Here is a 13,989-nt window from a genome sequence, read left to right on the forward strand (position 1 = left end):
CCCTCGAATATGATATTTTTGGGTTCATCCGCCCTCGAATAGGATATTTTGGGTTCATCCGCGCTCGAATAGGATATTTTGGGATCATCCGCCCTCGAATAGGATATTTTTGGATCATCCGCCCTCGAATAGGATATTTTGGGTTCATCCGCCCTCGAATAAGATATTTTGGGTTCATCCGCCCTCGAATAGGATATTTTGGGTTCATCCGCCTTCGAATAGGATATTTTGGTTCGTCCGCCCTCGAATAGGATATTTTTGGGTTCGTCCGCCCTCGAATAGGATATTTTTGGGTTCATCCGCCCTCAGAAAGGATATTTTGGGTTCATCCGCCCTCGAATAGGATATGATAGGATATGATGGGTCTGTCCGCCCTCGTACAGGATATGATAGGTCTGTCCGCCCTCGAACAGGATATGATGGGTCTGTCCGCCCTCGAACAGGATATGATGGGTCTGTCCGCCCTCGAACAGAATATGATGGGTCTATTCGCCCTCGAACAGGATATGATGGGTCTATCCGCCCTCGAATAGGATATTGAATTTAATCTTTCCTCAAAAGGACATTTAATTTATTTTGACCTGAGTGGTCCTGCTTGTATAAACATTCCCAAATATATATTTTCATAAATCATTGCCAAATGCATTTTATTTTCAAAGTTGCTGATGAAAGTCAGGAGCCCGCCTGAAGAATGGAGGGCGTTAAATTCTAAGATTGTTGAAGAAGTCAGGAGCCCGCCTGGAGAATGGAGGTTGTGCCATCTTTCAAAAGTCAAGGTGGAGTCAGGAGCCCACTTGCAGAACAGGGGAATACATTGAAGTTTGGAGTCAGTAAAGCAGAGGGTTACAACAAAAATCCCCAGCAGAAATCAGAAGGAAGACCACAAGTCGAGCTAGAAGTAAAGAAATACCAGAGGAAACACAAAGCAACAAGGCAGCAACAATCACATGACCAAGCTCGAGAATAAATCTTTGTAATTCACAGATCATAGCTTAGTATAACTTCTTATTTTCTTTCTAGCAATGGTGTAATAAGGAGATCGAAAAGCAGTGGTAACAACATGCAACAACAGTAACAGTAACATCACAATCCCATGATAGTCCCAGCTACCAAAACTTTCTGAACTACACGCGACCTGATTCTCTTATAACCAGGGATATGTAGGATGTCCAAAACCAGGACTCGGTTGCGCCTTTCCTTTTTTATTTTCTTCCTCTTTTGAATAACGATATGATCAAAAATTAGTCGCATTGTTCACTTTATCTTTGCCCGAAAGCTCTTCGTGTTTTCGAGCAAAGAGAGGCAACTGTGAACACCTAATTTTTGACAACATTTAATTTTTTATCACTTCTTTTATGTAAATATTTTACGGGGTTTTAACCTACTATTATTTTAGCTTTATTACACTTTTTATTATAGGATAAAAATACCAAAAAAAATTAAAAGCTGAATTATCACTATTAATTTTTTTTATCATTTTTTGTTTTTTTATATAAAATAAATAAATATATATTTGTTTTTTTATATATAAAAAATCCGAAAATATTTTTTTTAAAACAAAAATAATAATTTCGGGAATGATTTAAAAAAATAAGAAAAAGGGAAGTATTGAATAAAAAAAATATAAAAGTAAAAATAGGTGAAATTCTCTTCTTTTTTTTTTTAAAAAAGTAAAAGAATGTAGAAAATTTTAAAAAATAAAAAGTTTTGTGGAAATTTTTAAAAAATTAAAAAGTAAAAGAAGGTTGGAATTAAAAAATAAATATAAAGGTATCTGAAAATTTAAAAAATTTAAAGTAATTGAAAGTAGCATTTTTAAAAGAAAAAGAAAAGATAGTGGTTTGTTTTTTAAAGAAAAGTTAAATAAAGTGAGATTCTCTTTTAAAAAAATAAAAAGTGGGATTTTAAATAAGATAAAGTAATTAAAGTTGGAATTTTAAAAATAAAAGTAAATAAAGGTGGGATTTCTTTTTCTAAAAAAATAAAAGCAATTTGTAAGTGGGATTTCTTTTAATTAAAAAAATAATAAAATAATAAAAAACAAATCTGAAAATTTCGAAAATTTTGCTATAAATAGAAGAGAAAATTTAGGAAGAAGGGTGGAAAAAAAGAGAGGAAAAACTAGATAGAGAGAAGAAAAAAAGAGGGGGCGGAGTGAGAAGTATACACCCGATATACATTCTGGATACACTGAATATACAGGGGCAGAATTCATTTTGGAGAGTTTTGAAGTTGAAAAAGAATAGTTACTGCTTCATTGCCTCGCTTAAGATCTGAAATAGTCAGAACCTTCCTACCTTTTACTTCTTCACTATACTTGGAGTCGTTTATAGTCTCCTGGGTTTTCTGCTATTCCTACTGTACTGGTTTGCGATGTTGCTGAATCTGCTGTTGCTGTGTTATTACTGCTGCTGACTTCCTCCTTCTTCATTGTTGTAACTTCCAGGTACATGTTCTAAAGCTTTCAAATCTATGGAAAGGGAGTAAAGAGTTGTTGGAATGGATTTCTGAATTTCCCCTGTTTCTTTGTGTTTAATTTAATGTATAAACAGTAGTTCACTTGATATCTCATAGTATGTATTAGGATGATTTTGGAATGCATAAACCGGACTTGAACTGGAAGCCCGAACTTTTAATGTTAATTGATTAGGATTTTTCTTTATTCTTAGAGACAAATAAATAGAAAATCATAGTCGATTTAGGATATCCTTAAATAAAAAATGGGACGAGCCTTGCCAAATAAAACACACAAGTTGCGGGGCCCTCAATAAATGGTTAATAATTGTATAGACTTCGGGATCGGTCGTTTAGCAAATTTCACGGCCTTACCTAAAATAATGATACGCTAGTCGCTTTAGGCGCGCCTTTAACAATTTATTTTCTTAAACTCGGGTGCACATTTATGTGACCCAAATCCAAATCTCAACATAGTCGAAATATGTCGGTAACCACGGGTACATTGATGTGACGTGGTTCGAGATATATTTTCACGATGTTGCAATTCTCGATAAAAATGGTCTATGATAAAAGCGGTTAAAAGTTAAAATTCGCACATATGTTCAACATGTATTGTATCAGATAATCAAGCCGAATATGACAGTTGAGCGACCGTGCTAGAACCACGGAACTCGGGAATGCCTAACACCTTCTCTCGGGTTAACAGAATTCCTTATCTGGATTTCTGGTGCGCAGACTGTTAAACAGAGTCAATATTTTCCTCGATTCGGGATTCAACCGGTGACTTGGGACACCATAAATCTCCCAAGTGGTGACTCTGAAATAACTAAATAAATCTCGTTTCGATTGTCCTTTAATTGGAAAAAACTCCCTTCCGCGCCCCTTTTGGCCGGTGCGGGTGAAAAAGGAGGTGTGACAGGTAGGTTTCGTTTCAGTCATCTTGCACCCGAATAATAGCAAAATCGAATAGTCAAGAACAGTGCAGTGAAATTTGAACAGTGTAGTGAACAGTGAACAATGATATTTGAACAGTACAATGAATAGTAATATTTGAACAGTGAATAGTACAGTGAACAGTGCCGGAACAATGATCTTGGAAAATGAAAGTTGTCAGGAAAAAAAATTCTGACAGTACCACTTTGGTCGGAATAGTGAGTAGAAAAATCTGTAAAGAAGCGGTCAGGGCAAAAAATGGCCGGAAATAGTGAAATAGAATCAAAGCAGCGAAAGACTGTTCTGAACAAAAATAATTCGAACGGGGAAAAAAATTCCCAACAACAAACTGATGAAAAAACTTCAATGCTCTGATACCATGTTAGAAACCAAAAAAGTTCTATATTTCATATCTAGAAGAGAAGATTACAAGGCCTATTTATAATACTAATTCACCTAATCTATTAGTTACCATACACCTAATTACACCTACTATACAACTCATATACATGTGCTAGCTATGATGTAGTACATGTGTATACATGTGTTACACAACTTGTATTACACCTACTATACAACTCATATACATGTGCTAGCTATGATGTAGTACATGTGTATACATGTGCTAGACAACTTGTATGTCATCAATTGGCTCTGTTCATTTAAATAATCTGGCTGTATTGTAGTTTCTTTTGTATCACATCTGGATAGGCTTAAAAAATTTCCCTAGCTACCTTGATTTCTCTCATTTGTACCATGATTACATTTTTAACTTGGCTTTCTGCCCGATAAAGCAATTGACTTGATTGATGAAGTTGGTTCCCTTGTTAGACTTCACCATGCACATGTATAGATTACTCTGTTAATCTGCCATGCCCAGCCCTCTTTTCCTAATGGAATCATTACCCATTTTTCTTGATAACATCTAGCTCCGCGAGGAAGCAAGAGAGCTCGAGAAAGAGCTTCATCAGCTTACAAAGGATTAGATGAAGCTGTGCGCGGTCAAGATTTTGAAAAGGTGTCTGGTTTCCTCTAGATTCTACTTCCTTATTAAGGCATTGAACTGCTTTTCTTGCTAGTTTTAAATAATTCCGTACCTCTCAATGCATCTGGCAGACTGGGGAGTTGCGTGATAGAGAAATGGATGCAGATCTCACTCCAGAAGACAAAAACAAAGAGATGTGCAAGGCAGAAACTGAGGCTGGAGATGCAGGCCGTTCATTACAGAGACAGATATTCAGCACATTGTGTCTTCATGGACTGGCATCCCTGTCAAGAAGGTCTCACGGATGAGTCTGATCGCCTCCAATAAATGCAAGAAACACTTCACACCAGAGTAATATATCGGCTAGGATGAAGCTGTAAAAGCCATTAGTCGTGCCATCCAACATGCGCGTGTTGGACTCAAGAATCCCAATAGACCTATTGCCAGTTCATCTTTTCTGATCCAAATGGTCTTGGGAAGTGAGAACTGGCCAAGGCTTTGGCAGCATACTAACTTGGTTCTGAAGAAGCATTGATCCGGCTTGATATGAGTGAATTTATGGAGAGACACTGTCTCCAATTGGTTACACTGAAGTTTGTGAATCGTCACTGTTGTGCTCTTTAATGAGATTGAGAAAGATCATCCCGTGTCTTCAGCATGATGCTTCAAATTGTTGAAGATGGAAGATTGACTGACAACAAGAATGCACTTGTCATCATGACATCAAATGTTGGAAGCAGTGTGATAGAGAAAGGAGGCCGTCGTATAGGTTTTGATCTGGATTATGATGAGAAGGATAGCAGTTAAAACCGTATTACGAGCTTGGTGACTGAGGAGTTGAAACAGTACTTCAGGCCAGAGTTCTTGAACAGATTGGATGAGTTTATTATATTGTGTCAGCCCACTAAGTTAGAGGTAAAGGAGGTGGCTGATATCATGCTCTAAGGAGATATTCGAGAGGTTGAAAAATAAAAAGAGAGAACTTCAAGTGATAGAGAGGTTTAGAAATAGGGTGGTTGGGGAAGGATACAATCCAAGCTATGGAGCAAGATCGTTGAGGAGAGTTATTTTGAGACTGCTAGAAGAAAGCTAGCATGGCTGAGAAGATGCTTGCAGGTGAGATCAAAGTAATTATGGATGTGGATTGAGATGGCAATGTGACTGTCCGCAATGGCACTAGCTATTGCGGACAAATAGAATTGAATGCGCCTGATGCTTTTGTTTTCCGTTGTATACTTTAACAAGGAGAAAATGATTTTAATATAGATGTAACGAGCTAATTTGTTCGGACTTGCTTTATGTTCATTCATTCGTGAACTTCTTTGGGAAGCATGACAGTAACTGATTAAGATTCAGCCAATTAATCAAGTGACTTTTGGTTTTCTCTCCTACAAACTTTTAATCTTCAACGGCAGATAATTAAAGAAATGTTAATTACTCCTCTACTTTCAACTCCTGCATCTCTCCTCTCCTTTGTTTGTTGAGTGACCTTTTCTCGTGTTCACTTAATCATTAGCAATGGCAGATAAGGGCAGCTTCCAAGCAGCAAGAAGCAAAAGGTTCTATATATCTCTTGATGATGTCCATCTCATTGAAGAAATATTAGGCATGTGCCTAATAAGAGTTTTCTTTGGTTTGGTAGCCAATCTTGTTGACTTGGTTTGGTTGGTAGCCAACCTTGTTGAATTTCTTTGGTTTGGTAGCCAACTTTGTTGAATTGTGAAAAATGTGTGTAAATTGTCAAATATTGTAGGCTTTAGAGGGTGAAGCTTTGGCTATAAAAGGAGAGCTTCAACTCTCATTTCTTCACACCAACAAAGAGAGAAAGAAAGAGTGAGGTTTCACAGACAAGGTATAAGAAAATAGTCTGTGAGGAAAATAGAGAGTGAGCGATATTGTAGTGAGGTGGGAATATCAAAAGAGGGTTATTTCTTTTGAGTGTTGTAGTGGTCTTTGGAGTATTTACCTCCGACCTACAAAGTGTAAAATTCCTTACTATAGTGATATCAGTTGCTCCTCTCGGGGTCGTGGTTTTTTTCCCTTATTCAGAAGGGTTTTCCACGTAAAAATCTTGGTGTCATTGTTACTCTTTTATTCTTGTTAATTACCGTATCTCGGTGCTACATTATTATTCCGCTTTATTACCGTGAATATTATTTTGGTAAGGGGTTTATTCCCAACAACTGGTATCAGAGCACAGGTTCTGCTCGTTCACTGAAATACTATTCACTGTCGGTAGTACTATACTTGGTGAAAAATAAAAATGTCCGGAGTAAAGTACGAGGTAGCAAAATTCAATGGAGATAACGGTTTCTCAACATGGCAAAGAAGGATGAGAGATCTGCTCATCCAACAAGGATTACACAAGGTTCTAGATGTTGATTCCAAAAAGCCTGATACCATGAAAGCTGAGGATTGGGCTGACTTGGATGAAAGAGCTGCTAGTGCAATCAGGTTGCACTTATCAGATGATGTGGTAAATAACATCATTGATGAAGACACTGCACGTGGAATTTGGACAAGGTTGGAAAGCCTATACATGTCCAAAACGCTGACAAATAAATTGTACCTGAAGAAGCAGTTATACGCCCTACACATGAGTGAAGGTACGAATTTTTTGTCACATTTAAATGTGTTTAACGGACTAATCACACAGCTTGCCAACCTCGGAGTGAAAATCGAGGAAGAAGATAAAGCCATCTTGCTATTGAACTCGTTGCCATCTTCGTACGATAATTTGGCAACAACCATCCTGCACGGTAAGACTACTATTGAGTTGAAAGATGTCACATCGGCTCTTCTACTCAATGAGAAGATGAGAAAGAAGCCTGAAAATCAAGGACAGGCTCTCATCACAGAAGGTAGAGGCAGGAGTTATCAAAGGAGTTCGAACAACTATGGTAGATCCGGAGCTCGTGGGAAGTCAAAGAACCGATCCAAATCAAGAGTCAGAAATTGCTACAACTGTAATCAACCAGGTCACTTCAAAAGAGATTGCCCAAATCCAAGGAAGGGCAAAGGTGAAACCAGTGGCCAGAAGAATGACGACAACACAGCCGCCATGGTGCAAAATAATGATAATGTTGTCCTCTTTATAAATGAGGAAGAGGAATGCATGCACCTGTCAGGTCCAGAGTCGGAATGGGTGGTTGACACAGCGGCATCTCACCATGCCACACCGGTAAGAGATCTTTTTTGCAGATATGTAGCAGGTGATTTCGGCACAGTGAAAATGGGTAACACAAGTTACTCAAAGATTGCGGGGATTGGTGACATTTGTATCAAGACAAATGTCGGATGCACATTGGTTCTAAAGGATGTGCGGCATGTACCTGATTTGCGGATGAACTTGATCTCGGGAATTGCTTTAGACCGAGATGGATACGAGAGTTATTTTGCAAATCAAAAGTGGAGACTCACTAAGGGATCATTGGTGATTGCAAAGGGAGTTGCTCGTGGCACGTTGTACAGGACAAATGCAGAAATATGCCAAGGTGAATTGAACGCGGCACAAGATGAGATTTCTGTAGATTTATGGCACAAAAGAATGGGTCATATGAGCGAGAAGGGATTGCAGATTCTTGCCAAGAAATCACTCATTTCTTATGCCAAAGGTACAACTGTAAAACCTTGTGACTACTGTTTATTTGGTAAGCAGCATAGAGTCTCATTTCAGACATCGTCTGAAAGAAAATTGAATATACTTGATTTAGTATATTCTGATGTTTGCGGCCCAATGGAAATTGAATCAATGGGCGGTAACAAATATTTTGTTACTTTTATTGATGATGCTTCACGAAAATTATGGGTTTATATTTTGAAAACCAAAGATCAGGTGTTTCAAGTTTTCCAGAAGTTTCATGCTCTAGTAGAAAGGGAGACGGGTCGAAAGCTAAAGCGTCTCCGAAGTGACAATGGAGGTGAGTACACTTCAAGGGAATTTGAAGAGTATTGTTCAAGTCATGGGATCAGACATGAAAAGACAGTTCCTGGAACCCCACAGCACAATGGCGTAGCCGAGAGGATGAACCGCACCATTGTGGAGAAGGTGAGAAGCATGCTCAGAATGGCTAAACTGCCTAAGTCATTCTGGGGTGAAGCAGTTCAGACAGCCTGTTACCTGATCAATAGGAGTCCATCAGTTCCGTTGGCGTTTGAAATCCCAGAGAGAGTCTGGACCAACAAGGAGGTGTCCTACTCGCATCTGAAGGTGTTCGGTTGCAGAGCTTTTGCACATGTACCAAAAGAGCAGAGAACAAAGCTGGATGATAAATCTATTCCCTGCATATTTATCGGATATGGAGATGAAGAGTTCGGGTACAGACTGTGGGATCCTGTAAAGAAGAAGGTCATCAGAAGTAGAGATGTAGTCTTCCGAGAAAGTGAAGTTAGAACTGCTGCTGATATGTCAGAAAAGGCGAAGAATGGTATAATTCCTAACTTTGTTACTATTCCTTCTACTTCTAACAATCCCACAAGTGCAGAAAGTACGACCGACGAGGTTGCCGAGCAGGGGGAGCAACCTGGTGAGGTTATTGAGCAGGGGGAGCAACTTGATGAAGGTGTCGAGGAAGTGGAGCACCCCACTCAGGGAGAAGAACAACATCAACCTCTGAGGAGATCAGAGAGGCCAAGGGTAGAGTCACGCAGGTACCCTTCCACAGAGTATGTCCTCATCAGTGATGAGGGGGAGCCAGAAAGTCTTAAGGAGGTGTTGTCCCATCCAGAAAAGAACCAGTGGATGAAAGCTATGCAAGAAGAGATGGAATCTCTCCAGAAAAATGGCACATACAAGCTGGTTGAACTTCCAAAGGGTAAAAGACCACTCAAATGCAAATGGGTCTTTAAACTCAAGAAAGATGGAGATGGCAAGCTGGTCAGATACAAAGCTCGATTGGTGGTTAAAGGCTTCGAACAGAAGAAAGGTATTGATTTTGACGAAATTTTCTCCCCCGTTGTTAAAATGACTTCTATTCGAACAATTTTGAGCTTAGCAGCTAGCCTAGATCTTGAAGTGGAGCAGTTGGATGTGAAAACTGCATTTCTTCATGGAGATTTGGAAGAGGAGATTTATATGGAGCAACCAGAAGGATTTGAAGTAGCTGGAAAGAAACACATGGTGTGCAAATTGAATAAGAGTCTTTATGGATTGAAGCAGGCACCAAGGCAGTGGTACATGAAGTTTGATTCATTCATGAAAAGTCAAACATACCTAAAGACCTATTCTGATCCATGTGTATACTTCAAAAGATTTTCTGAGAATAACTTTATTATATTGTTGTTGTATGTGGATGACATGCTAATTGTAGGAAAAGACAAGGGGTTGATAGCAAAGTTGAAAGGAGATCTGTCCAAGTCATTTGATATGAAGGACTTGGGCCCAGCACAACAAATTCTAGGGATGAAGATAGTTCGAGAGAGAACAAGTAGAAAGTTGTGGCTATCTCAGGAGAAGTACATTGAACGTGTACTAGAACGCTTCAACATGAAGAATGCTAAGCCAGTCAGCACACCTCTTGCTGGTCATCTAAAGTTGAGTAAAAAGATGTGTCCTACAACAGTGGAAGAGAAAGGGAACATGGCTAAAGTTCCTTATTCTTCAGCAGTCGGAAGCTTGATGTATGCAATGGTATGTACTAGACCTGATATTGCTCACGCAGTTGGTGTTGTCAGCAGGTTTCTTGAAAATCCTGGAAAGGAACATTGGGAAGCAGTCAAGTGGATACTCAGGTACCTGAGAGGTACCACGGGAGATTGTTTGTGCTTTGGAGGATCTGATCCAATCTTGAAGGGCTATACAGATGCTGATATGGCAGGTGACATTGACAACAGAAAATCCAGTACTGGATATTTGTTTACATTTTCAGGGGGAGCTATATCATGGCAGTCTAAGTTGCAAAAGTGCGTTGCACTTTCAACAACTGAAGCAGAGTACATTGCTGCTACAGAAACTGGCAAGGAGATGATATGGCTCAAGCGATTCCTTCAAGAGCTTGGATTGCATCAGAAGGAGTATGTCGTCTATTGTGACAGTCAAAGTGCAATAGACCTTAGCAAGAACTCTATGTACCATGCAAGGACCAAACACATTGATGTGAGATATCATTGGATTCGAGAAATGGTAGATGATGAATCTCTAAAAGTCTTGAAGATTTCTACAAATGAGAATCCCGCAGATATGCTGACCAAGGTGGTACCAAGGAACAAGTTCGAGCTATGCAAAGAACTTGTCGGCATGCATTCAAACTAGAAGACAGTGCTACCTCCTCTGGATGAATGAGACTGGAGGGGGAGATTGATGATGTCCATCTCATTGAAGAAGTATTAGGCATGTGCCTAATAAGAGTTTTCTTTGGTTTGGTAGCCAACCTTGTTGACTTGGTTTGGTTGGTAGCCAACCTTGTTGAATTTCTTTGGTTTGGTAGCCAACTTTGTTGAATTGTGAAAAATGTGTGTAAATTGTCAAATATTGTAGGCTTTAGAGGGTGAAGCTTTGGCTATAAAAGGAGAGCTTCAACTCTCATTTCTTCACACCAACAAAGAGAGAAAGAAAGAGTGAGGTTTCACAGACAAGGTATAAGAAAATAGTCTGTGAGGAAAATAGAGAGTGAGCGATATTGTAGTGAGGTGGGAATATCAAAAGAGGGTTATTTCTTTTGAGTGTTGTAGTGGTCTTTGGAGTATTTACCTCCGACCTACAAAGTGTAAAATTCCTTACTATAGTGATATCAGTTGCTCCTCTCGGGGTCGTGGTTTTTTTCCCTTATTCAGAAGGGTTTTCCACGTAAAAATCTTGGTGTCATTGTTACTCTTTTATTCTTGTTAATTACCGTATCTCGGTGCTACATTATTATTCCGCTTTATTACCGTGAATATTATTTTGGTAAGGGGTTTATTCCCAACATCTCTTGCATTGTTGTACTATTAAACTCTTAATTATTCAGTACCCCGAACCAGAAGATAGACATGCATATCATTTTCCAGTTCTGATTAATTTTACGTGTATGATGAATTCGATTGTAGAGATAAGGTTGAAACGACAAGTCGCATATCTCGTAGAAGTCAAGGAATTCCACCAGAATTGAGTGATGGCCTCATTGATAAAATTGACGCAAGGAAATTGTCGAAACAGTCCGCTACTTGTGAGGAGTTTTCGTGCGATGGTATGGTTAAAACAATAAGAAGTTTGAGAAGAAATGATCCCTTATTGGATACAAGTATACAACACTTACTGATTGGCAAGTTGATCTGGAAAGGTTAGAGTTGAACCCCAATGGCAGAACACAAGTAGTGAAAGGTGCCATTTCAGCTGTGAAGTTTCTTCCCGCAGCGAATATGAAAGTAATTGTTGTAGGCGATGAGCTTGGCTATTTTGGGCTATGGAACATGGATTTTGAAGAGGAGAACGGGGACATTGGAATTTATCGGTTTCAACCTCACCATTCCAAAATATCTGGAATTTCAATTGAGCCATTCTCCATGTTGAAGGTGATAACTCTGTTTTGCTTTTCTATTTTTATGAGTACTTAATTAAGATTCATACTATTGTCTGTCAGATTATATTAATCTTTAGATTTCTCTGCTAACTAGTAATTGGTGCGAACAAGCTTTAGCTTTATAGTGTTTTTGTAAGTACGCAAAAGAAAGAAAAAGAATTGTACTGCGTCTGTAAGAAATGAATATATGTGGGGACTATCTGTATTATTTACATAAGCAGTCGCCTTGTAGGAAGTTGAATTGTTGCTGCATATCTTAGCCGGCTGATCAAAATAGTGAAGTTGAAAGTACAAAAAAAAAAGAAAAGGAATTAGCGACATACAAATTCGGTTGCTAAACTAAAGAATCGGGCGCTAATCTTATTTAGTGACGGATGATCAAAAAATCTTATTAGCTACAAGCTATTTAGTGATAGATTAGTGATAAATTTCCTAGCTAATTCCTGTTTTTTTATGTGACTAATAATTTCATAGTAGTGCTTGGCATAAAGCCTTTAAAGTTTGATATAACTTTTCCTCTTCAAATTTCTTTCTTTTAGGACTTTAAAAAGTTATGATGACTATTGTAATTTCTAATCTAACTAAAACCCAAAATATGTGAGAACTGACAATGAAAATGAAAAGCTATTCATGTACAGCATATGAGCTATTTCAATTTTCAATATATAACATCATCTTCATGTCTGTAGTGTGGTTATTGATCATAGTAGTTAATTAGTTTGACATCCAACAACTTTTCTTGTATATGTACGTGCAGCTATTTACTTCAAGTTATGATCAACGTATTACGTTGCTGGATGTTGAAAAGGAGGCTTTCAAAGATGTATATCAGGATACTTATGCAATATATTCCATATGTCATCGAGTAGAGGACGTAAACTGTTTATATTTTGGCGACGAAGTTGGAGTGTTAAAAATATTTGATGTATGAGCTAGCACACTATTATCACTAAAATGGGGATTGCACGAAGAGAGAATCGATACGATACATTGCAAGCCAGATGATCCTAATATTGTAATTACAAGCTCGGTAGATAGGACTTTCTCTGTGTGGACTTGAGGAGTATTAGGAGAGATCAACTAAAGTCATTAACTATTGGACATGGCGGTCCAATTCATTCCGCGTACCTACCTTTTTGGAGTTTTCTTGCAACAACAAGGTTTGTGCTACTAGTGAAGCCCCTTTGATTCCTAATTTCCTACATACAGGAAATGCTTTAAGAATTTTGACAGAAAAGAGGGAATAAAAGCTGCTTATTTAGGAAATAAAAATCGAATGTTCTACTTCACTAGTATGTCATATGAAATTAGATAATTCAGTGAATTTAGATTTCAAAATTACTTCTAATCCTAGAAGTACTTTCAAAACAAATATTTGATAGTGCAATGCTTCAAAAGAATATTGTTAATGTTTTTAGAAGGTATATTCTGGTGAAGATGTTTTTGTAGGAAATTTTAAGAGGAAAGGTCTTCATAGTAAAAGCATCAAACCACTCTTATCAGTTTGTTCTTTTGCTTACTTTTCTTGAGAAACTTGACCGTTTGTTTTGATTCTATCAACTGTTTGGTATCTCCTCGATCAGTAGTTATGTTGGTAATTTCATGTTTAACACAGCTTGGAAAATACTATTGGTCTATTTGGAGGAGAAAACTATGAGGAGTAGTTCCTGATACCCCACAACAACCTAAGTGGTGAATATATTTCCACATTAAGGTATGACATAAAATCTTTTCAAGTTCACAAGAAAACTGTGTTACATTTTTAAAGAGCCATTTTCTTGTAAAATATCTAATCCACTTTTGGAACAGAGCAATCTGGGGCTGGGATGACTCATATGAGTACATTGGCAAGATTGAGGAAAAGCAGAAGCATAAAAGAAAAAGAAAGCTCAAAAAATTAGAGGTGATTGATGACAATATTGATAACGTTGAAAAGAAGATTGATGATGACAAAAATGGAGTCGATATCATCTCTACGGTTGAGAAGAAGGTTGTGTGTACTTTGCAAAGTGATGATATGCCTACTGTTCCATACTGTTTGGCTGCTCATCCTTATATGGTTGGAACACTTGCTGGTGCCACAGGCAAAGGTAATGTATGTATGTGGGCAGAAGAAGT

General features: G+C 38.1%; 1 pseudogene; it reads left to right on the plus strand.

The window, feature by feature from the left end:
* Positions 1 to 4,174: 4,174 nt before the first annotated feature.
* LOC104228529 (ATP-dependent Clp protease ATP-binding subunit ClpA homolog CD4B, chloroplastic-like) lies at positions 4,175 to 12,802 on the plus strand (annotated as a pseudogene).
* Positions 12,803 to 13,989: the final 1,187 nt, after the last annotated feature.

This window comes from Nicotiana sylvestris, chromosome 12 (genome assembly GCF_000393655.2).
Source record: "Nicotiana sylvestris chromosome 12, ASM39365v2, whole genome shotgun sequence".
NCBI classification, from domain to species: Eukaryota; Viridiplantae; Streptophyta; class Magnoliopsida; order Solanales; family Solanaceae; genus Nicotiana; species Nicotiana sylvestris.